The 22,991-nt window shown below is 36.6% G+C and overlaps 1 protein-coding gene across 2 annotated transcripts in view; it reads left to right on the top strand.

Annotated features, from left to right (window-relative positions):
- The window catches only part of ESR2 (estrogen receptor 2), a 117,423-nt gene that overhangs the window by 8,887 nt on the left and 85,545 nt on the right, over positions 1–22,991 (top strand). Inside the window, exon 6 of one of the 2 annotated variants that reach the window (XM_082386572.1) lies at positions 341–22,826. The gene's annotated coding sequence lies outside the window, so the exon portion shown is untranslated. Of the gene's footprint in view, positions 1–340; positions 22,827–22,991 lie in introns of those variants that run through there. The other variant, XM_082386574.1, reaches the window with a different exon arrangement.

A 22,991-nucleotide genomic window follows, 5' to 3' on the forward strand; every position in this document is an offset into this window, starting at 1 on the left:
GGACTTACTGCCCCCCCCTCCAAAAGCCATTACATTTTCAGACAGCCTTAATTTTAAGAAAATTCTTATTTTTTTAAGCTAAAACCTACTGTCTTCTTTCATCTTTTTGATCACCTTTAAAATTTTCCTTCTCTATGCTCAGTTACTGAATTCTAGAAATGATTTCCCAGTACCATCATTTCAACCCCTGTTACCATTCTCATTTGATGACATAAGTCTTTCTTTCTATGTGGGGTTTTCTGTCCTAAGGTTTCATACTATGACTGTATTTATATTTCAAAAGGAGGGAAATAGATGTCTTCATATTAAATTCTAAATGGGAGTTTAACATGTGTGTCAGTATATTTAGGATAAAGATGAAGCTCTCCTGGCCAAGAACTTTGAAAGATACAACATTTTTCACTTTGAAGGACCAAAAGATGGGCAGAAAATTTGGGATAAATGTCGAAAAGATTTGATCCATAAGGAAAAACAAATATCTGAATCAGACACACCTCTGTGTTCATTCCACTGGAAAACTAAAACTGTGTGATCCCACTATCAGAAATTTCTTAGTCAGTTGTTTACTCTTCCCAGCAACAGTGTTGTCCCCATACCAGCCATGGAGGAAGCTGTGAAAAAGAGGATTCAGGAAATTGGTGCAAATGAGCCATCTTGGAAGTCTGTAGGTATATTGACAGATAGATGACTTACTCTTTCAAATTTGTTTCTTTTTAAAAATCTAGATTTTGATATTAGCCAATTTGGTAAACTCTGTGGTTCTGAATATTAATTTTGATTTTGTCACTATAAACATAACTGATAACTATCAGGAAGTGTTTTTTTCTTTTGTATAGAGAAAGGAAGATCTTCATAGGAAATTCAGATGCTCACTCAGCAAATAGAGCAGCTGCACCATCTTTATGAATAAAGTGTTTATGAATCATCCCAGGCTGAAAAAAGTATAGGGAACAATAAAGACCCTTGATATATCTGAATGGAAAAATTGCTTTCCATGAGTTTTTTTCAAGAAAGATTTACCTTAGATTAAAAAAAGACTTTCCTGAATGATAGATGTTAATTTGGGCAAAGAAAATGACCATATATTATTGTAATATTAATAACTTTAATTTTGTTTATTGTAGAAAACTGATAAAACTTTATATTTCACCTATGATTGAAAAAAGGGAAGAAAAACAGTTATAAATCCTTAAAGTGATGCTTCTATCTTTACCAAAAAACCTTCCCTTTTTCATATCTTGTACTTTTTCATTGTGTACATATTTGGTATTTGTTGTGAGAGCATTTATGTATAATTGTTAATGTACTTATAGGAAGACTCTAGGAAAAGGAACTCAAAAGAATGACTCTCTAATAGTGGAATTTCAGGCACTGTGGTACCTAGATATGGTGGGTATTGGGTGGGGGGTCTTTGATGATATCTTTTAATAATGACCATGTAGATCATTGTTTTTCTACTTTTTCTTTCCTTGCATCTGTAAAGACAAGGTCATTGCTCAAACAGGATAGGAAGTAGGATGTGCTATCATTTGTTTTTGGGAGATCGTGATACTGTTTCACTACCTCCTTAGAAAACTACATGTCTTACCCAAACCTATGTTATACTGTTTTGACAATTGCTATGCAGTGTCATTTCACGTTCACTCACTAATTTGCTGTCTATATTATCTATTAGTACATAACCGAAGACCCTAAAACTCAGCAGCTTAGAACAAGAAACATTTATGATCTCATGCAGTTTCTAAGGTTGGGAATTCAGGAGTAGCTTAGTTGCGCTGGATGGTTCTGGCTGAGGATTTCTTGTGAGGTTGCAGTTAATAAGTTGGCTGGGGAGGCGATCATCTGGATGCCTGACTGGGCTGCCTCTAGACCTCTCCATAGGGCTGCTTACACCATGGCAGCTAGCTTTCTTTAGATCAAGCGACCATACTCGTTTGTTTTGCTCCTCACTGGCTGATTTATTCATTCATTTGATATTTATTGAGTCACCAGTTTTTAAAAATTTACAGCACTTTCCTTGTGAAAGACAAGGATGTCCACTTTTGCCACTTCTATTCAACATAGTACTGGAAGTTCTAGCCAGAGCAGTTAGGCACGGAAAAGAAATTTTAAAAAGAAATAAAAAGCATCCAAATCTGAAAGGAAGAAGTAAAATCATCTTTGTGTACAGATGGCATGATCTTTTTTGTAGAAAGCCCTAAAGATTTCTCCCCCAAACCTGTTAGAACTAATGAATGAATTCACTAAAGTAGTAGGCTACAAAGTTAACATGAAAAAATTAGTTGCCTTCCTGTACACTAACTGTACAGTCTGAAAGGAAACAATTACATGAAATTATGAAAACAATTACATTTACAATAGCATTAAAAAAATAAAGTACTGGGACTTCCCTGGTGGCACAGTGGTTAAGAATCTGGCTGCCAATGCAGGGGACACAGGTTCGAGCCCTGGGCCGGGAAGAGCCCACATGCCGCACAGCAACTAAGCCCGTGCGCCACAACTACTGAGCCTGTGCTCTAGAGCTCATGAGCAACAACTACTGAGCCCGTGAGCCACAACTACTGAAGCCCGCATGCCTAGGCCTGTGCTCCGCAACAAGAGAAGCCACCGCAATGAGACTCCCCTGCACCGCAATGAAGAGTAGCCCCCGCTCGCCGCAACTAGAGAAAGCCCACATGCAGCAACAAAGACCCAACACAGCCAAAAATAAATAAATAAATTTCTTTAAAAAATAAAAATTAAAAAATACTTAGGAGTTAACCAAAGATTAACTTATACAATTATAAGTTATATAATTAATTTATACAATGAAAACCACAAAACATTGCTGAAAGAAATTAGAGAAGACACAAATAAATGGAAATACAAACCAAGTTCATGGATTGGAAGACTTAATATTGTTAAGATATCAATACTTCCCAAAGTGACCCACAGATTAAATATAATCCCTATGAAAATCCAAATGACATTTTTTGGCAGAAAAAGAAAAACAGTTCCTAAAATTCATATGGAATCTCAAGGGCCTCTGAATAGCTAAAACTATCTTGAAAAATAACAGAGCTGAAGGACTCACACTTGTTGATTTCAAAACTTACTGCAAAGCTACAGTAATCAGAACAGTGTGGTACTGACATAAAGACAGACATAGACCCCTTAAACCGAATAGAGAACCCAGAAGTAAACCCTCACATGTATGGTCAAATGATTTTTGACAAGAGTGACAAGACCATTCCATGGGGAAAGAACAATCTTCTCAAGAAATGGTACTGGGAAAACTGGATATCTACATGTAAAAGAATGAAGTTGGACCCTTACCTAACACTGTGTACAAAAATTAACTAAAAATGGATCAAAGACCTAAATATATGACCTAAAACTATAAAATTCTTGGTGCAGAAGTTTGAATTAAACTCCTTAGTTCGTGTCTCATCATTTGAGCCTCAAAAGGTATATCTGTTGTTTCATTTGTTTACTCATTTTTGCTTTGTTCCCTGCACCCATAATCAGTTGAATGTATTTAATGACTAACCTTTTATTTATGTGTTTTTTTAAAACAGCTCCATTCAGTTTTAATTTACATGTCATAATATTCACTCATTTGAAAATATATAATTCAATGATTTTTAGGAAATTTATGGAGCTGTGCAAACACCACCACAATCTAGTTTTAGAACATTTCCATCACCCCTAAAGGATCCCATTTGCCCATATGCAGTCAGCGCCCCTCCTATTACTAGTGCCAGGCAATCACTAATCTGCTTTCTGTCTATAGATTTGCTTTTTCTGGACATTTTATAGAAATAAATGACTGCAATATGTAGACCTTTGCGTTTGGTTTCTTTTATTCAGGGTTATGTTTCTGAAGTTCACCCATGTTGTAGCATGTATCAATATTTTGGGCTTTTTAAAATTACTTTATAGTAGCCCATTGTATGGATATACCACACTTTAAAAAAATTAATAGACTATTTTTTTGAGCAGTTTTAGGTTTACAGAAAAAATTAGAGTTCCCATATACTCCCACCCTACACACACCAGTTTATTCTATTATTAACATCTTGTTTTAGTGCCGTATATTTGTTACAATTGATGAGTCAATTCTGATACATTGTTACTAACTAAAGTTCTTTGTATTGTTTTGACAAATATATAATGATATGTAGCCACCATTCCAGTATCATGCAGAATAGTCTTACTGCCCTAAAAGAGTTCTGTGTTCCATCTATTAATTCCTCCCTTGCCCCCAAACCTCTGGCAACCAGTGATCTTTTTACCATCTCCATAATATTGCCTTTTCCAGAATGTCATATATTTGTTTTTGTCTTTGTGTTTTGCCGCACTGTGCAGCATGTGAGATCTTAGTTCCCCTACCAGGGATCGAACTCACACCCCCTGCAGTGGGAGCACAGAGTCTTAACCGCTGAACCGCCAAGAAAGTCCCAGAATGTCATATATTTGTTATCATATAGATGTATCCTTTTCAGACTGTCTTCCTTCACTTAACAATATGCATTTAAAGTTACTCCGTGTCTTTTTGTGGCTTGATAGCTCATTGCCTTTTTATCACTGAATAATATTCTATTGTATGGATATACGAATTTGGTTACTCTTTCACGCATTGGTGAATCTTGGTTGCTTCCAATTTTTGGCAATTATGAATAAGCTACTATAAACATTTGTGTGCAGGTCTTTGTGTGAACATAAATTTTCAATGTATTTGGGTAAATGCCAAAGAGTGCTATTGCTCAATTATATAGTAAGAGTATTTTCAGTTTTCTAATAAACTGTCAAAATGTTTTCCAAAGTGGCTGTACCATTTTGCATTCCCACTGGCAATGAATGAGAGCTCCTATTTCTCCACATCCTCACCAGCATTTGGTGTTCTCAGTGTTTCAGATTTCAGTCATTCTAATAGTTGTGTAGTGGTATTTCATTATTTTAATTGCAATCCCCTAAGGCTATATGATGTTTAGCATATTCGCATATGCTGCTTTGCCATCTGTATATCTTCTTTGGTGAGGTTCTGTTCAGAACCTTTGCCCATTTTTAAATTGGGTTGTTTGTTTTCTTATTGTTGAGTTTTAAGATTTCTTTGTATATTTTGGATACCAATCTTCTATGAGATATGTATTTTGCAAAGATTATCTCCCAATTTGTGGCTTATCTTTTCATTTTCTCACCAGTGTCTCTCACAGAGCAGAAGTTTGTTTAATTAATACTTTATTTTTTAGAAGAGTTTAAGGTTCACAGCAAAACTGAAAGGAAGATAAAGAGATTTCCTACGTATCACCTGCCCCACACATGCATAGCTTCTTCCATTATCAACATGCCCTATCAGATTGGTACATTTATTACAATTGATGGATCTACATTGACACATCATAATCATCCACAGTACATAGTTTACATTATGGTTCACTCTTGGTGTTTTACATAGAGCAGAAGTTTCTAATTTTAATGAAGTCCAACTTATCAAAAAAAATGTTTTTTAATCTTTTGGCTGCACTGCATGGCACGTGGGATCCTACTTCCCCGACCAGGGATTGAACCCACTCCCCCACGCATTAGAAGCACGGAGTCTCAACCACTGGACCACCTGGGAAGTCCCCAACTTATCAATTTTTTCTTTCATGAATTATACTTTTGGTGTTGTATCTAAAAAATCTCCAAGCCTAAGATAACCTGGATTTTCTCCCATATTATCTTATAGGAGTTTTAGAGTTCGTGTTTTATGTTTAGGTCTGTGACCCATTTTGATTTAATTTTTGTGAAAAGTGTAAGGTCTGTGTCTAGATTTATCTACTTATTTTTGCACGTGGATATCCAGTTGCTCCAGCACTGTTTGTTGAAAAGACTATCATTTCTCCATTGAATTGCCATTGTTCTTTTGTCACAGATCAATTGACTATATTTGCATGGGTCTGTTCTGGGCTCTCTAGTGTGTCCATTTTTTTCACCCCTACCACACTGTCTTGTTTACTGTAGCTTTATAATAAGTCTTGAGGTTGGTTAGTATCAGTCCTCCAACTTTTTTCTTCTCCTTCAGTATTGTGCTGGGTCTTTTGCCTTTTGATATAAACTTCAGAATCAGTTTGCTGATCCCACAAAAGTAACTTGCTGGGATTTTGATTGGGATTGTGTTGAATCTACAGATTAAGTTGGAAAAAACTGACATTTAATAATATTGAATGAGTCTTCCTATGCATGAACACTGAATATCTCTCCATTTATTTAGATCTTTGATTTCTTTTCATACAAAGATTTTAGTTTTCCTCAGAATGATCTTGTACATATTTTGATAGATTCATACCTAAGTATTTTACCTTGATTAGTGCTAATTCAAATGGTATTGAACTTTTAATTTTGATTTCTGGCTGTTTATTACTGGCATATAGGAAAGCAATTTATTTATTTATTTTTTATTTTTTAACATCTTTATTAGAGTATAATTGCTTTACAATGGTGTGTTAGTTTCTGCTTTATAACAAAGTGAATCAGTTATACATATACATATGTTCCCATATCTTTTCCCTCTTGCATCTCCCTCCCTCCCACCCTCCCTATCCCACCCCTCTAGGTGGTCATAAAGCACAGAGCTGATCTCCCTGTGCTATGCGGTTGCTTCCCACTAGCTATCTATTTTACGTTTGGTAGTGTATATATGTCCATGCCACTCTCTCACTTTGTCACATCTTACCCTTCCCCCTCCCCATATCCTCAAGTCCATTCTCTAGTAGGTCTGTGTCTTTATTCCTGTCTTGCCACTAGGTTCTTCATGACCTTTTTTTTTTCCCCTTAGATTCCATATATATGTGTTAGCATACTGTATTTGTTTTTCTCTTTCTGACTTACCTTCCTCTGTATGACAGACTCTAACTCCATCCATCTCACTACAAATAACTCCATTTCGTTTCCTTTTATGGCTGAGTAATATTCCATTGTATATATGTGCCACATCTTCTTTATCCATTCATCCGATGACAGACATTTAGGTTGCTTCCATGTCCTGGCTATTGTAAATAGAGCTGCAATGAATATTTTGGTACATGACTCTTTTTGAATTATGGTTTTCTCAGGGTATATGCCCAGTAGTGGGATTGCTGGGTCGTATGGTAGTTCTATTTTTAGTTTTTTAAGGAACCTCCATCCTGTTCTCCATAGTGGCTGTATCAATTTACATTCCCACCAACAGTGCAAGAGGGTTCCCTTTTCTCCACACCCTCTCCAGCATTTATTGTTTCTAGATTTTTTGATGATGGCCATTCTGACCACTGTGAGGTGATATCTCATTGTAGTTTTGATTTGCATTTCTCTAATGATTAATGATGTTGAGCATTCTTTCATGTGTTTGTTGGCAATCTGTATATCTTCTTTGGAGAAATGTCTATTTAGGTCCTCTGCCCATTTTTGGATTGGGTTGTTTGTTTTTTTGTTATTGAGCTGCATGAGCTGCTTGTAAATCTTGGAGATTAATCCTTTGTCAGTTGCTTCATTTGCAAATATTTTCTCCCATTCTGATGGTTGTCTTTTGGTCTTGTTTATGGTTTCCTTTGCTGTGCAAAAGCTTTTAAGTTTCATTAGGTCCCATTTGTTTATTTGTGTTTTTATTTCCATTTCTCTAGGAGCTGGGTCAAAGCAATTGATTTTTGTAATGTTAACCATCTATCCTGAGACCTTGCTATAACTGCTTATTAACTCCAGGAGGTTTTTTTTTGTTGTTGTTGATTCATTGAGATTCTCATATAGACAATTATATCACCTATCAACAAAAACAGTTTTATTTCTTTCTTTCCAATCTGTATTCATTTTATTTCATTTTCTTGACTTATTGCACTGGCTACATCTTCCAGCACTGGCTAGATCTTACAGCTAGATGTGTTGAATAAGAATGATGAGCACAGACATCCTCTTCCCAATCTTAGAGGGAAAGAATTCAGTTTTTCACCATTAACTATAATATTAGATTTATATTTTGGTAGATAATTTTTTATCAAGTTGAGGAAGTTCCCTCGTATTTCTATTTTTCTGAGTTTTTATCATGAGTGAGTGTTGAATTTTGTCAAATATGTTTTCTGTGTCTGTCTATTGATATGATCACATGATTTTTCTTTTCTAGCCTGTTAATATGGTAGGTTACACTGATATTTGAATGTTGAACCAGTCTCTCATCCTTGGAATTAATCCCACTTGGTCATGGTATATAATTCTTTATATATTGCTAAATTTGATTTGCTAATATTTTGCTAAGAATTTTTGTGTTTATTCATGCTGCATATTGATCTGTAGTTTTCTTTTTTTGTATTGTCTGTGTCTTGTTTTGGTATCAGGGTAATACTAGCTTCATAAAATGAATTAGGTCAAATAAATCATTGTGTTTTATACCTAAAACAATGGCATATGAAAATTTCATCTCAAAATTTTTTAAAAAGATTGAAAAATACTTTAAAAATGAATTGGGAAGTAATTTTTTTTTATTTTTTGGAAGGTATTATGTAGAATTGATGTTAACTCTCTTTAAATGTTTGGCAGAATTCTCCAGTTAAGTCATCTGGACCTGGAGGTTTTTGGAGGGAGGAGGGTTTAAATTATAAATTCAATTTCCTTAATATTTATAGGGCAATTAATATTATATATTTAATATTAGATGAGTTGTAGTGGTTTCTGTTTTCAAAGAATTGGTTCATTTAATCTAAGTTTTCAAGTTTATATGTGTGGAGTTGTTTGTAATTGTTTATGGTATGAATGTTTGCATTCCCCACAAAGTCATATGTTGAAGCCCTAATGCCCAATGTGATGGGGCCTTTGGAAGGTGATTGGCTTATGAGGGAAGAGCCCTCATGAATTGGATCAGTGCCCCTATAAAAGAGACTCCAGCAAGATACCTCATCTCCTTCCACTGTGTAAGGACACAGCTTGGACTTCCTAGTCTCCAGAACTGTGAGAAATAAAATTATGTTGCTCCCCAGACTGTGGTATTTTCTTATAGCAACCCAAGTGAACTAAGAGAATAATATTCCTTTTTTATTTTTTAGATGTGGGCATTTCTGGGCAGCTGACTTCTTTTGTTCCAATTCTGGGATACATGAAATATAAAAGAAAACCTAGGCAACTAACCATGTTGTTCCTCAGGGCCCAAGGTCCCTAGCTGGTCTGTTTTCTTCTCTCCACCTTTCCGAGTCTTATGTTTGTTTTATGTACAATGTCCGGAGTTTTAGTTGTACTTAAGTAGCAGGAAGAATAGGGAAAAGTATATCTACCCTATGTTCCCAGAGTGCAAGTCTCCATCTTAAGTTTTTGATATTACTATGTGGTTTATGTATTGCTAAGGTATTGTGGCCAAATCATTTTTGACAAGATAAAGTATCACTATTACTATGAAATCATTGTTGTCCATTTGGCAAATCTTAATTAAATTCAGTGGCCTGAGGTGCTTGGTGAATATGACTTTTGAACATGTGGAAATGTTTTAAGTATTGACTTAGAGCAGACTATTTCTATAATAGCAAAAGATTTGCCCTAATTTCATTTGTGAGTAGATATTTGTACATAAAAGTTTATTTGACAAATAAAATATGGTCATTTAATTCTTCAAAGGCAGTTTACAGACAGATCTGCTTTTGGATAATTACAGATGTCTCAACCATGTATTTGATTTCACAGACAAATGAATAAGTAGAAGAGAAACACTGCAAGCAATTGAGTGTAAATGTGCATTCAAATAACAACTTTAATAATTAAATTTATGTCTTCAGCGTTTCCTGACAAGAATGTCATACCTATTTCTCGTAGTTACATTGATTGGTTCGGTAACCTGAAATAAATGGCCTGAGATTGTTAGTTTGTATTTTAAAATCCTTTCAATTTAGTCAGAGGGAGTAACCATATCACACACACACTTCTTCTATGGAATAAATGTGGCTATTCTGCCTATGAAAAAGTCCATGTTCTATTTTTTCCTAATAATTTCCCCCTCTGTGTTCACATAGCTTTTATAGCAGTGTTTTCATAAACAATGCATTGTCATACACCTCGAATTGGTATATATGTTTCACGGCACAGGTGTGAGACCTCTCGAAGCCTCCAACGTTAATCATCACTAATTGTATCATTGTGCCATGGTTAGTAGAGAATATAGAGGCTAGGAAAAAATGTAGGCTTTAAAAACATAAGCAAAAGTGTTCTACTAGTTGGGAATGTCAAGAGGCCCAAATATGAATTTAAGTTAGAGTTTTATGAAATAAGTTCTCCTCTTAATGCCTTTTAATATAATTTTCTTTAGTATCCCATAACACCCTCTAAGCCAGTAGTGCTCCATAGTTATTTTAAAGTCAATGTCCTTTCTCTGTAATTTTAGCAGCCTCCAGTCTCCTAAGCATAGCTGCAAGTTGAAATGATTTTGGAGAACTGTGAGCAAAAATCTAATACCAAAAGAAAAAAAAAAGCTTCATTTTGCAGAGAAGGGTGTACTAGGTAATTGACAGAGAATGACCAGGAACATGGACGTAGGAGTAGGTCAGACAGATTGAATTAAGTATTTTGAATGCACTGTAAATGAGATTTTGAAATCAATATGCCATTTTTGTTGTATCTGATACGGACTTTTAAAGGACAGAGGCAGGATGGAAAGATGTAATACTGCTTTGTTTAGCCCTGCTAACAAAGGGAAGTGCTGTGTGTAAAAGTTCCCCAGAATCTCTTGAAAAAGGCAAGGTGTACTCATATGAGTTTGCCTTTAGAACCAGGTGTTTATAATTGTATATGAAATAATTATACGTTAAATACTATTGCAATATACATGCTGCTAATTTTCATCTTGTAACATCTTACTGTCTTTTTATTATTATTGTTTTGGGGTTTTCCTTAACAGCTCTTGGCTGGACACAAACTTACTGAGGTTACTCCAACCTTTATTATGCTGCATTCAAATGCAGGGATTCTAAGCAGCCCTGACTAGATCTCAAGGAATTGGTATTCCAAGTGTAGCAGATACTTTTGGTTCCATACCCAATAGCCATTTCCTTTTTGTTTGCTTCTAGAGCCCCATATATGTTAGGGTTCCACCCTTTCTTTGCAGTCCTGTGCTCAGAGAAGAGATGAATCCTAGCAGGTATAAGCTAGTCAAAATAGCCCTTTCCCTTAGCCAGTGATTGGTTTAGAGGTGTGAGTATGAACCAGTTTGGTCAAGGAATCATGAGAAATATGCTAGAGAAACTCAACTTCTCCTTGCTCTCAAAAAAAGACAGAGGGAGGAGATAATCCTTTTTTCTACTGAATGCCATGCCTTAATGTGACCCTTGAGCTGCTGCTGCTGTCTAGAATTGTGGATGGGCTGACCTGAGGACAAAGTGGGGCGCACCAAGGATGGCAGAGCAGATGGAAAGAACAGACCCAATGACGATGTTGAGTTTCTGATTTAGAATGAAAGTTAGAGCTGCCCTACACCTAGGTTTGTTAAGTGATGTTACATGTCCCTCTGTTTAGTCATTCAGTCAAGATTCTCTATTACTTGAAACTGAAAAGGTCCTGTGAAGATAATGTTATACCACCCTTGGCTTATGTAACATCTTCCACTTAGAAAACATACTTTTTAAAGCAGTAATGGATATCAGTCATGGGATCTCTCCTTGTGTTCTTTAGGGAGTCTAGGCATGCTAAATAATTCCACTTTTACACCACTGTGGGGAAAGAAAGAACTTGGCAATAATAGTTACTATTTACTGAATCCTGTACATTGAGCACTGTGCCAGATGCTTTAAATTCTCACAAAATGCTTAGGTATTATTTCCACCATTTTTTCCCCCCCACAAATAAGGAAACTGAAGCTCAGGAAGTTTAAACTACTTGCCCAATGTAAAAAGCTAGTAAGAGGTAGTAAAGAACTGAGCAGAAGTCTCTTTTTAATAAAACTTGTACTCCTAGTTTTGCTGATTCCATTTTATTTAGCATGATATACTGGTTATTAAGGACAAAAAGAGATAAAGTCAAAGTTGTATTATAGCTTTAAAAAAATCCTCAGGACTTTCACCCAAAAGAAAAAAGTTCATGCCAAAGGACTATAGAAAGCAGGCCTGTAAGGATGTGGTTGCAGTTGTTTCCGGATTACACGTGATGGTGCAGAGGAGAGGTAACTGTGATGGGAGAAGTCACACAGGTTGATGGTTAAAGAGCCCAAGCTCTGGGCCAGCCTGCTTGAGTGGGCATCATTAAGCGCTTTTACAGTGTATGGGTGATCAGGTTGGAGAACAAGGATAAATGGCTATTGTAACTAGTGCTGCTAAGAACATTGTGGTGCATGTATCTTTCTGAATTAGAGTTTTCTCCGGATATATGCCCAGGAGTGGGAATGTAGGATCATATGGTAACTCTATTTTTAGCTTTTTAAGGAACTTCCATATTGTTCTCCATAGTGGCTGCACCAATTTACATTCCCATCAACATTGTAGGAAGGTTCCTTTTTGTCCACACCTTCTCCAGCATTTATTATTTGTAGACTTTTTGATGATGGCCATTCTGACCAGGATGAGGTAATACCTCATTGTAGTTTTGATTTTCATTTCTCTAATAATTAGCAATGTTGAGCATCTTTTTTTAAAAAATAAATTTATTTATTTTGGGCTGTGTTGGGTGTTCATTGCTGCATGTGGGCTGCTTTCTCTAGTTGCAGCGAGCGGGGGCTACTCTTCGTGGTGGTGTGTGGGCTTCTCATTACGGTGGCTTCTCTTGTTGCAGAGCATGGGCTCTAGGTGCACAGGCTTCAGCAGCTGTGGCACGCGGGCTCAGTAGTTGTGGCTCACGGGCTTAGTTGCTCCGTAACATGTGGAATCTTCCTGGACCAGGGCTTGAACCCGTGTCCCCTGCATTGGCAGGCAGATTCTTAACCACTGCACCACCAGGGAAGTCCCTGTTGAGCATCTTTTCATGTGCCTGTTGGCCATCTGTATGTCTATTTGGGAAAAATGTCTATTTAGATCTTCTGCCCATTTTTTGATTGGGGTGTTTATTTATTTATTTTGATATTGAGCTGTATGAGCTGTTTGTATATTTTGGAAATTAATGCCTTGTAGGTCACATCATTTGCAAACATCTTCTCCCATTCTGTAGGTCTTTTTGGTTTCCTTTGCTGTGCAGAAGCTTTGAAGTTTAATTAGGTTCCATTTGTTTTTTTTGCTTTTATTTCCTTTGTTTTAGGAGACAGATCCAAAAAAATATTTCTGCAATTTATGTCAAAGAGTGTTCTGCCTATGCTTTCCTCTAGGGGTTTTACAGTATCCAGTCTTACATTTAGGTCTTTAATCCATTTTGAGTTTATTTTTGTATATGGTGTTAGAGGATGTTCTAATTTCATTCTTTTACATGTAGCTGTCCAGTTTTCCCTGCACTGCTTATTGAAGAGACTGTCTTTTCTCCATTGTATATTCTTGCCTCCTTTGTCTTAGATTAATTGACCATAAGTGTGTGGATTTATTTCTGGGCTTTCTATCCTGTTCCATTGATCTATATGTCTGTTTTTCTGTCAGTGCCATACTGTCTTGATTACTGTAGCTTTGTGGTATAGTCTGAAGTCAGGGAACGTGATACTGTTACCAAGTTCAAGCTCATATGCTCACCACATGACAGGCAAATAAATCAAGAGGTGAGTTGTTGGGGCAAGGAATAGCAACTTTATTTGGAAAGCCCGCAAACTGAGAAGATGGTGGACTAGTGTCCCAAAGAACCATCTTTCTTGAGTTAGAATTCAGGCTTCTTTTATACTAAAAGGGGAAGGGGTAAAGTCAAACATTTCCTGGTTCCGGTCAGACTCCGGAGGGGATGTGTTAGTTTCTTCCTTCCTGTAGCCATTCACAGGTGGACCTGGTCAGGATGTTTTCTGTGAGCTAAACAAAGGTATTTTAGCTTAACTCTCACAACATGGGAATCAGGGTTCCCAGAGATGGACCATTTTGTATAATTTAAGCTTATAGGCAGCATACCTTTAGTGATTAACTTGTAGCAAAAACAATAGAATACAAATGTTAAAGTAAAAGAAACAGATCCAATATGGAGTCAGATTTGTTCTTCCCTATTACAATACCTCAAGCTTTGTTCTTTTTTCTTAACACATTATTGACCAGAGATGTATTAATACGTCTTTTGTTACCCGAACATTATTGACCGGAGACATTTCAGTATTCATTTACGTAACAAATCGCCAGCCACAGGCATTAGTTTCTGCAAAAATCCCCTGGTCAATAATGAGTTAAGGTTACTTTGGCTGTTTGGAGTGTTCTATGGTTCTAAATAGGAATTTTAGGATTATTTGTTTAGTTCTATGAAAAATGACATGGGTATTTTGATAGGGATTACATTAAATCTGTAGATTGCTTTGGGTAGTACAGACATTTTAACAATACTAATTTTTCCAATCCATGAACATGGGGTATCTTTCCATTTCTTTGTATCACCTTCAACTTCCTTCCTCAGTGTTTTATAGTTTTCAGAGTATAGGTCTTTCACCTCCTTGGTTAAGTTTATTTCTAGATATTTTATTTTTTGATGTGATTTTAAATGGGATTGTTTTCTTGCTTTCTCTTTATCTCAGTTCATTATTAGTGTATAGAAAAGCAACAGATTTCTGTATATTAATCTCATACCTGCAACTTTACTGAATTAATTTATCAGTTATAATAGCTTTCTGATAGAAATTTTAGGGTTTTCCATATATAGTATCACATCATCTGCAAATAGTGACAGTTTTACTTCTTTTCTTCAAATGGATGCCTTTTATATCTTTTTCTTGTCTGATTGCTGTGGCTAAGACTTCCAATACTATGTTGAATAAAAGTGGTGAGGGTGGGCATCCTTGTCATGTTCCTGATTTTAGAAGAAAAGCGTTCAGCTTTTCATATTTGAGTATGATGTTAGCTGTGGGTTTGTCATCTATGGTCTTTACTATGTTGAGATATGTTCCCTCTATACCAATTTGGGTTTTTTTTTTGCATTTTTAAAAACATCTTTATTGGAGTATAATTGCTTTACAATAGTGTGTTAGTTTCTGCTGTATAACAAAGTGAATCAGCTATACATATACATATATCCCCATATCGCCTCCCTCTTGCTTCTCCCGCCCACCCTCCCTATCCCACCCCTCTAGGTGGACACAAAGCACCGAGCTGATCTCCCTGTGCTATGTGGCTGCTTCCCACTAGCTCTCTATTTTACATTTGGTAGTGTATATATGTCCATGCCACTCTCTTACTTCATCCCAGCTTACCCTTCCCCCTCCCCGTGTCCTCAAGTCCATTCTCTACGTCTGCATCTTTATTCCTGTCCTGCCCCTAGGTTCTTCATAACCATTTTTTTTTTTTAGATTCCATATATATGTGTTAGCATACGGTATTTGTTTTTCTCTTTCTGACTTACTTCACTCTGTATGACAGACGCTAGGTCCATCCACCTCACTACAAATAACTCCATTTCGTTTCATTTTATGGCTGAGTAATATTCCATTGTATATATGTGCCACATCTTCTTTATCCATTCATCTGTCGATGGACACTTAGGTTGCTTCCATGTCTTGGCTATTGTAAATAGTGCTGCAATGAACATTGTGGTACATGACTCTTTTTGAATTATGGTTTTCTCAGGGTATATGCCCAGTAGTGGGATTGCTGGGTTTTATGGTAGTTCTATGTTTAGTTTTTTAAGGAACCTCCATACTGTTCTCCATAGTGGCTGTATCAGTTTACATTCCCACCAACAGTGCAAGAGGGTTCCCTTTTCTCCACACCCTCTCCAGCATTTATTGTTTGTAGATTTGTTGATGATGGCCATTCTGACTGGTGTGAGGTGATACCTCATTGTAGTTTTGATTTGCATTTCTCTAATGATTAGTGATGTTGAGTATTCTTTCATGTGTTTGTTGGCAATCTGTATATCTTCTTTGGAGAAATGTCTATTTAGATCTTCTGCTCATTTTTGGACTGGGCTGTTTGTTTTTTTGATATTGAACTGCGTGAGCTGCCTGTATATATTGGAGATTAATCCTTTGTCAATTATCAATTAATTATCAATTATCAATTAATCCTTTGATAATTGCTTTGTTTGCAAATATTTTCTCCCATTCTAAGGGCTGTCTTCTCGTCTTGTTTATGGTTTCCTTTGCTGTGCAAAAGCTTTTAAGTTTCATTAGGTCCCATTTGTTTAATTTTGTTTTTATTTCCATTTCTCTAGGAGGTGGGTCAAGAAGGATCTTGCTGTGATGTATGTCATAGAGTGTTCTGCCTATGTTTTCCTCTAAGAGTTTTATAGTGTCTGGCCTTACATTTAGCTCTTTAATCCATTTTTGAGTTTACTTTTGTGTATGGTGTTAGGGAGTGTTCTAATTTCATTCTTTTATATGTAGCTGTCCAGTTTTCCCAGCACCACTTATTGAAGAGGCTGTCTTTTTTCCATTGTATATACTTGCCTCCTTTATCAAAACTAAGGTGACCATATGTGTGTGGGTTTATCTCTGGGCTTTCTATCCTGTTCCATTGATCTATATTTCTGTTTTTGTGCCAGTACCATATTGTCTTGATTACTGTAGCTTTGTAGTATAGTCTGAAGTCCGGGAGCCTGATTTCTTCAGCCCCATTTTTCTTTCTCAAGATTGCTTTGGCTATTCGGGGTCTTTTGTGTTTCCATACAAATTATGCAATTTTTTGTTCTAGTTCTGTGAAAAATGCCATTGGTAGTTTAATAGGGATTGCACTGAATCTGTAGATTGCTTTGGGTAGTACAGTCATTTTCACAATGTTGATTCTTCCAACCCGAGAACATGGTATATCTCTCCATCTGTTTGTATCACCTTTAATTTCTTTTATCAGTGTCTTATAGTTTTCTGCATACAGGTTTTTTGTCTCCTTAGGTAGGTTTATTTCTAGGTATGTTATTCTTTTTGTTTCAATGGTAAATGGGAGTGTTTCCTTAATTTCTCTTTCAGATTTTTCATCATTAGTGTATAGGAATGCAAGAGATTTCTGTGCATTAATTTTATATCCTGCTACTTTACCAAATTCATTGATTCACTCTAGTAGTTTTCTGGTAGCATCTTTGGGATTCTCTATACCAGTTTGGATAAGAGTTTTTTTTATCATGAATGGATGTTGAATTTTGTCAAATACTTTTTTGTGTCTATTGAGATGATCATGTGATTTGATAATGTGGTCTATCACATTGATTAATTTGCAGGTATTGAACTATCCTTGCATCCCTGGAATAAATCCCACTTGATCATGGTGTATGATTCTTTCTATATGTTGTTGAATTCAGTTTGCTAATATTTTCTTGAGGATTTTTACATCTATATTCATCAGAGATATTGGGCTGTAATTTTCTTTTTTAGTCATATCTTTGGTTTTGGTATCAGGGTAGTGGTGGCCTCATTGAATGAATTTGAGAGTGCTTCCTTCTCTTCAATTTTTTGGAATAGTTTGAGAAGGATAGGTATTAGCTCTTCTTTATATGTTTGGTAGAATTCCTCTGTGAAGCCATCCAGTCATGAACTTTTGTTTGCTGGCAGTTTTTTATTACTAATTCATTTTTTAAAAAATTGAATTCTATAACTAATTTAATTCTAATATTAATTGAATTACTAACTCAAGTAATCCCTTGAATTATTGATTGGTCTGTTCAGATTGTCTGTCTCTTTCTGATTCAGTTTGGAAGATTGTATATTTCCTGGAAATTATCCATTTCTTCTAGGTTTTCCAAGTTTTTCATAGTATTCTATTATTTTTTGTATCTCTGTGATATCAGTTATAATTTCTCTTCTTTCATTGCTTATTTTGTTTGAGTTCTCTCTCTTTTTTTCTTAATTAGCCTGGCTAAAGGCTTATCAATTTTGTATATCTTTTCAAAAAACAGCTCTTAATTTCCTTTATCTTTTCTATCATTTTTTTGTCTCTATTTTATCTCCTCTTTGATTTTTATTATTTTCTTCCTTCTGCTGACTTTGGACCTTGTTTGTTCTCCTTCTTCTCATTCCTTTAGATGATAGGTTAGGTTATTTATTTGAGATTTTTCTTGTTTCTCGAGGTAGGCCTGTATCGCTGTGAACTTTTCTCTTAAAACTGTTTTTATTGCCTCCCATAGATTTTGGAAAGCTGCGTTTTTATTTTCATTTGTCTTGAGGTGTTTTCTGATTTCCTCTTTGATTTCTCTGGACAGCTCCCAATCCACTGCCTCTGTGAGTGCCAGTAATGGCCACCCTCACCTCCTTCACATGGAGTACCAGGTCCAAGCCTGCTGTGGCTGCCACAAATGAGCACTCTCCTTGGCACTGGCAGCCTTCAGCCTTCACCCTAATGGGGAGTTGCACTGGAACAAGAGGTGTCAGGGTGGGTGCTCAACATGGGCTGGGACATGCACTGGGGTGGTCATGGGAAACTGGCCAGAGCCCTGGGCAGTTTCAACCTGCTTCCTCCGCCTTGTTACTGGGAGTAAGCAGGCATATGTCCATTCCTCACGAGCTGAATCTAGGTTTCTTACAGCCCTCCTGTTAGTCCCACTGTTTTTCAAACCAGCTAAGGGGACTCCTCTTCCTGGTGCCTGATCCCAGGGCTACAGTGCCCAATATGTGGTCAGATTGCTCATGCCCCAGGGAGAATCTTGAAGCCCATCTAATCCCCCTCCTCTTCTGTGTCCCCTCCTAGGGGCACAGATCCCTCCCCGATCTCTTCTCTTCCCTTCCTACCCGACTCTGTGTGGATGTTTCTATACAGCCTTGGTTGCATAATAGTCTTTCTGCCAGTCTCCAGTTTGTTTTCAGTGAGGATTGCTCCACATGTAGATGTACTCTTGATGTGTTTGTGGGGGGAGGTGAGCTCAGCATCCTCCTGCTCTGCCATCCTGAGCTTCTCCCCAAATTAACTTTTAAATTTGTATATAGGTAGGTCTAGACATAACATGCATTCTTCTTTACTGCATCAGCCAGATAGACATTGAGTTATGATGTTTTATTTTTATAAAATATTTCATATGATGTAATTAATTTTAAATTAAGTTAAAATAATTTTAATTTAAAATCTTGATATTTTTAAATTGCCTTGTATTTTGCCTGTTAATTTTCATAAGTAGTTTTTAAAAGTAATTTAGAAGAAAATAGCTCTCTTGAAAGCATTTAAAAACAATTTTAACTTTTCTATTTTAATATTTTAATTTACTTTTTTGGGTAAATATATATCCATATTTTGTTCCATTTGAAGTTACAATTTAAAAAATAATTATACTATATTTTTTATTTTTTAGATAATAAAACACAAATTATATAAAAATTCAATTATAGCAAAATAATTGGTGGATTTCTGAAACAAAGGCAAGAAATATAACTGCTGTGGTCTCAATGTTTGTGTCCCCCCCCAAATTCATGTTGAAACCTAATGCCCAAGGTGATGGTATTAGGAAGTGGGGCCCTTGGGAGGCGATTTATCTTGAGGGTAGAGCCCTCATGAGTGTGATTAGCACCCTTATAAAAAAAGACCCCAGAGAGCTCTCTCCCCTCTTCCACCTTGTGAGGACACAGTGAGAAGTCAGCAGTCTGCAGGCCAGAAGAGGGCTGTCACCAAAACCTGACCACGCTGCACCGTGATCTTGGATTTCCAGCCTCCAGGATGTGAGAATAAATTTCTGTTGTTTATAAGCTACCCAGTCTGTGGTATTTTGTTATAGTAGCCCAAAAGGACTAAAATCACAACTTTTAGGAAGTAATTGTGAATTATGTATGTTTTCACGTTGTTACTAATTCAAGTGTTTTTATTCATCCAATCATTGTTGCCCTGTCAACAGAACCTAAACATGCACGATAATAATTAAATTTAGTCATGTTTGATATTTTGCCAACCTTCAGTCCTAGCAAACCTTACGTTTACACATAATTTTCAGTTTTGTTATTCCAAAGGTATATTTGCAAAATATATTTATTCAATAAAATACATTTTATTTAACAATTTATTAGCTTATTTATGTTTAAAAATTTAAACTGTGGCATGTGAGCTTTCATTTGTATGCTTGTCTGAGGTCCTGAAGATGTTAGGGACAGCCTGAAGGAGGGACTTTTTCAGGTCTTGAAGCTGCTTCTGTGGTCGCTGTGGAAACACCTGATCTGAGCCAACCTTGGCTAGTCTCCTTCCTTTTCTCCCTCTTGTTTTTGTTGTTGAAAACTGGGCAAGGAGGAGAAAGAATCTCCTGGAGATGAGTCTGTATGCTTTCTCTTTCCAAGAAAGACTCACAGGGGGTGAGGAGCCTCTGGAGTGGCAAAAGAGGCACTTGGGAAGACCTTCCTGTATGCATCGAACTGCAAGGGAACTGGCTGACTTCCTAGTCCCCATCCAGTTCTCCTCAGTGCTGGAGGATGCATAAAATTCCACTCCTAGAACTTTATCTTCAATTTCAATTATTCTCTATCTGTTAGCATTTTCGTTCTTCCTGCGAACAAGTTTGATTTTGGAAAAGAAGCAGAGAGGACCTGTGTTTCCAGGGCAACAGGGAAGAAAAACCACAGAGTATAGTGGAGCTGAGATAGAGAATGAGGGGAGATATGATGGAGACAGTGGAATTGGAAGGAGGTGAGAGGAGGTGGATGGAGATGAGGGGAGCGGGGGTAGAGTTGGGAAAGGAGATGAGAAGGAGAAAGTCCAACTGCCCTTTCAGCTATTTCGCCTAGGACTGAAAGGAAGGGGAGTATTTTGGAAGTCAGGTTTTGGCAGTGAGAGGGAGCTAGGCATTCTGTTGAACAGCTAAGAGGGGACCTTGTGTATGCTGATACTTGAAAACATGGAATTCTGAATCAGACAGATGGGCTCAAATCCATCTGACAGTTTTTAACTATCTGACCTTGGGCAAGTTGATTAACCTACTTGGGTCTCAGTCTTCTCATCTGTAAAATTTAGCAGAATAATTAGGACTATTTCATAGGATTATTGTGAGGACTAATGAGGTGTCATTTGAGAAGTATTTGCTAGTGTGCCTAGCACACTCTAAGTAAATTACAGTTATTGGATAATTTACTCTCCTCTCGAGACCAAGTCATCTGACTAAAGATTCCACAAATCATCTTTAACCTGGGCTCAACCAAGCCTATTTCTGTTGTTACCCCGAGGCATTCTGACCCTAGATAACAGGTCTTTGAAGCAGGAAAATTACCAAAAGGGGTCTGACTCTACCTTGCTCTAGTATAGACTTCCTTGAATCTTCCCCTCAACATTGCCACTAGAATGAAATGTGAATCTACTTGTTACTTTCCTGCTAAAGTCTTTGAATGGCTCGTTGCCTCCAGAACAGAGTGAAAACTCTTTAGCTTGGCATAGAAGATCCTCCTTGACCTGGCCTCTGATGACCTTTCCTCTGTTGTATGTGTATGTGAATTTCCTCCCAAGTAACTGAACACAGGGCTTGCCTCATTCATTTGTCTTACTAATTTTCAATGTTTGTTTGCTTTTGATTAGGACATATCTTTACATGGTTCACAATTTTAAATATATGAAAGGAATACAGTGAAAACTTTTTCTTGCCTTTATTTTCTAGATACAGTGTTACCCTTCTAGGAGGGAACCAAGTAATGTTAATAGTTTTAAAAATATATTTTGGGAGATGTTTCACGTGAGAGAGAGAATGTGTGTGTGCGTGTATTCTTTCTTCTCCCTTTATAAACAAATGGTAGCATATTATTCGTACCATCCTGTACTCTGAATTTTTCCCCTTAATATATCTTGGTAATCTTTCTATCTCAGTATATAGTGAGTTTTCTCAATCTTTTTGGCCACTGCATGGTGTTATTCATATCTTTATACCTTAACATCTGGCACATAGTTAAATAAATAAGTATTGAGTGAATGAAAACAAAAGGACACTTTTGTGCTGCTTTTAGACATTAGCTGAATAAGCTACTATATGTTGTTCCAACACATGTTACACATATCACACATGACATAGACAAATCATACAAAGTCTGATCTAACAACAAATAGAAATCTGACTTGTCTTATTCTTTCCTATCCATTAGAGGGAGACATGAACCTGTTGTGTAAAGCCAACAATTAGATTCTCTAACTAGAAAATCTGAACCAACTCTACAGCACGTGGTCCTTTGTAGAATTTGAGCCCTTAATAAAGCTATCCAGGACCGAAGGATCTGGGATGATAAAGGAAATTAATTGCAGGAGGAGAAAGTGGAAGACTAGGAGTGAGGACACAGCTGAACTCTGCTCAGTTACTAATAGCAAGACAAATTCATCACCTTTGCTTGGTGCTGTGCTAGTAAACCAGCTCTCAAAAAAAAAAATCCTGCTTGCTTGTCACTGTGCTGCAAATCTTTATAGCCTTTACAATACGGACTTCTGGGTATATGTTATACTGATTCTACTCTCTGCTTTTATCCTTTGGAGACTGGGAGACTCCCCAAAAAGGTAAATGCTATCAAGAGCAGAACTTTTTAGCTGTAGATTAGTTACATTTAAAACGCCTACTTACAAGTCTTGCTTCTTTGGGATATCAAAATGTATTTTGTGATGTACTAAGGATACTGGTCCTGAAGTCTACCAAATATTATAGTGCATTTTAGCCTAATTCATTATCTGTATGAAGTTATAATAGTAGCTGTAGATGACTAGGAATTATGTCATTTGTATTAAACCCAGATCTATTTCTGAGTATGTGGTTCATGCTGTTGTGAAAAATATTTTACCTTTTACCTTTGTCAGTTTGTAACGAGAGGATTTCCTTTTACCCTTTGTAGCTCAGAGAGCACCTGATGTATCATCTCAAACACAATAAACATGCTCCTGAAAAAAACAAAAAAATCCTGCTTGTTTGTAAGTGTTTACAGATTCCCTAGAGAAAAAGATAATACTCAAAGTGAGCCATGAGCCAAAAACCAGAGAACAGTCAAGAAGTGTTCATCAGTCAAGTACTGTGTTGTTCTGAAGGAAACAGACCTGAGCACCCCTAAGCTCCTCTCTGACCAAGGGACATAGTGT

This window comes from Balaenoptera borealis (genome assembly GCF_965194805.1).
Source record: "Balaenoptera borealis genome assembly, chromosome: 3".
In the NCBI taxonomy this organism is placed as follows: Eukaryota; Metazoa; Chordata; class Mammalia; order Artiodactyla; family Balaenopteridae; genus Balaenoptera; species Balaenoptera borealis.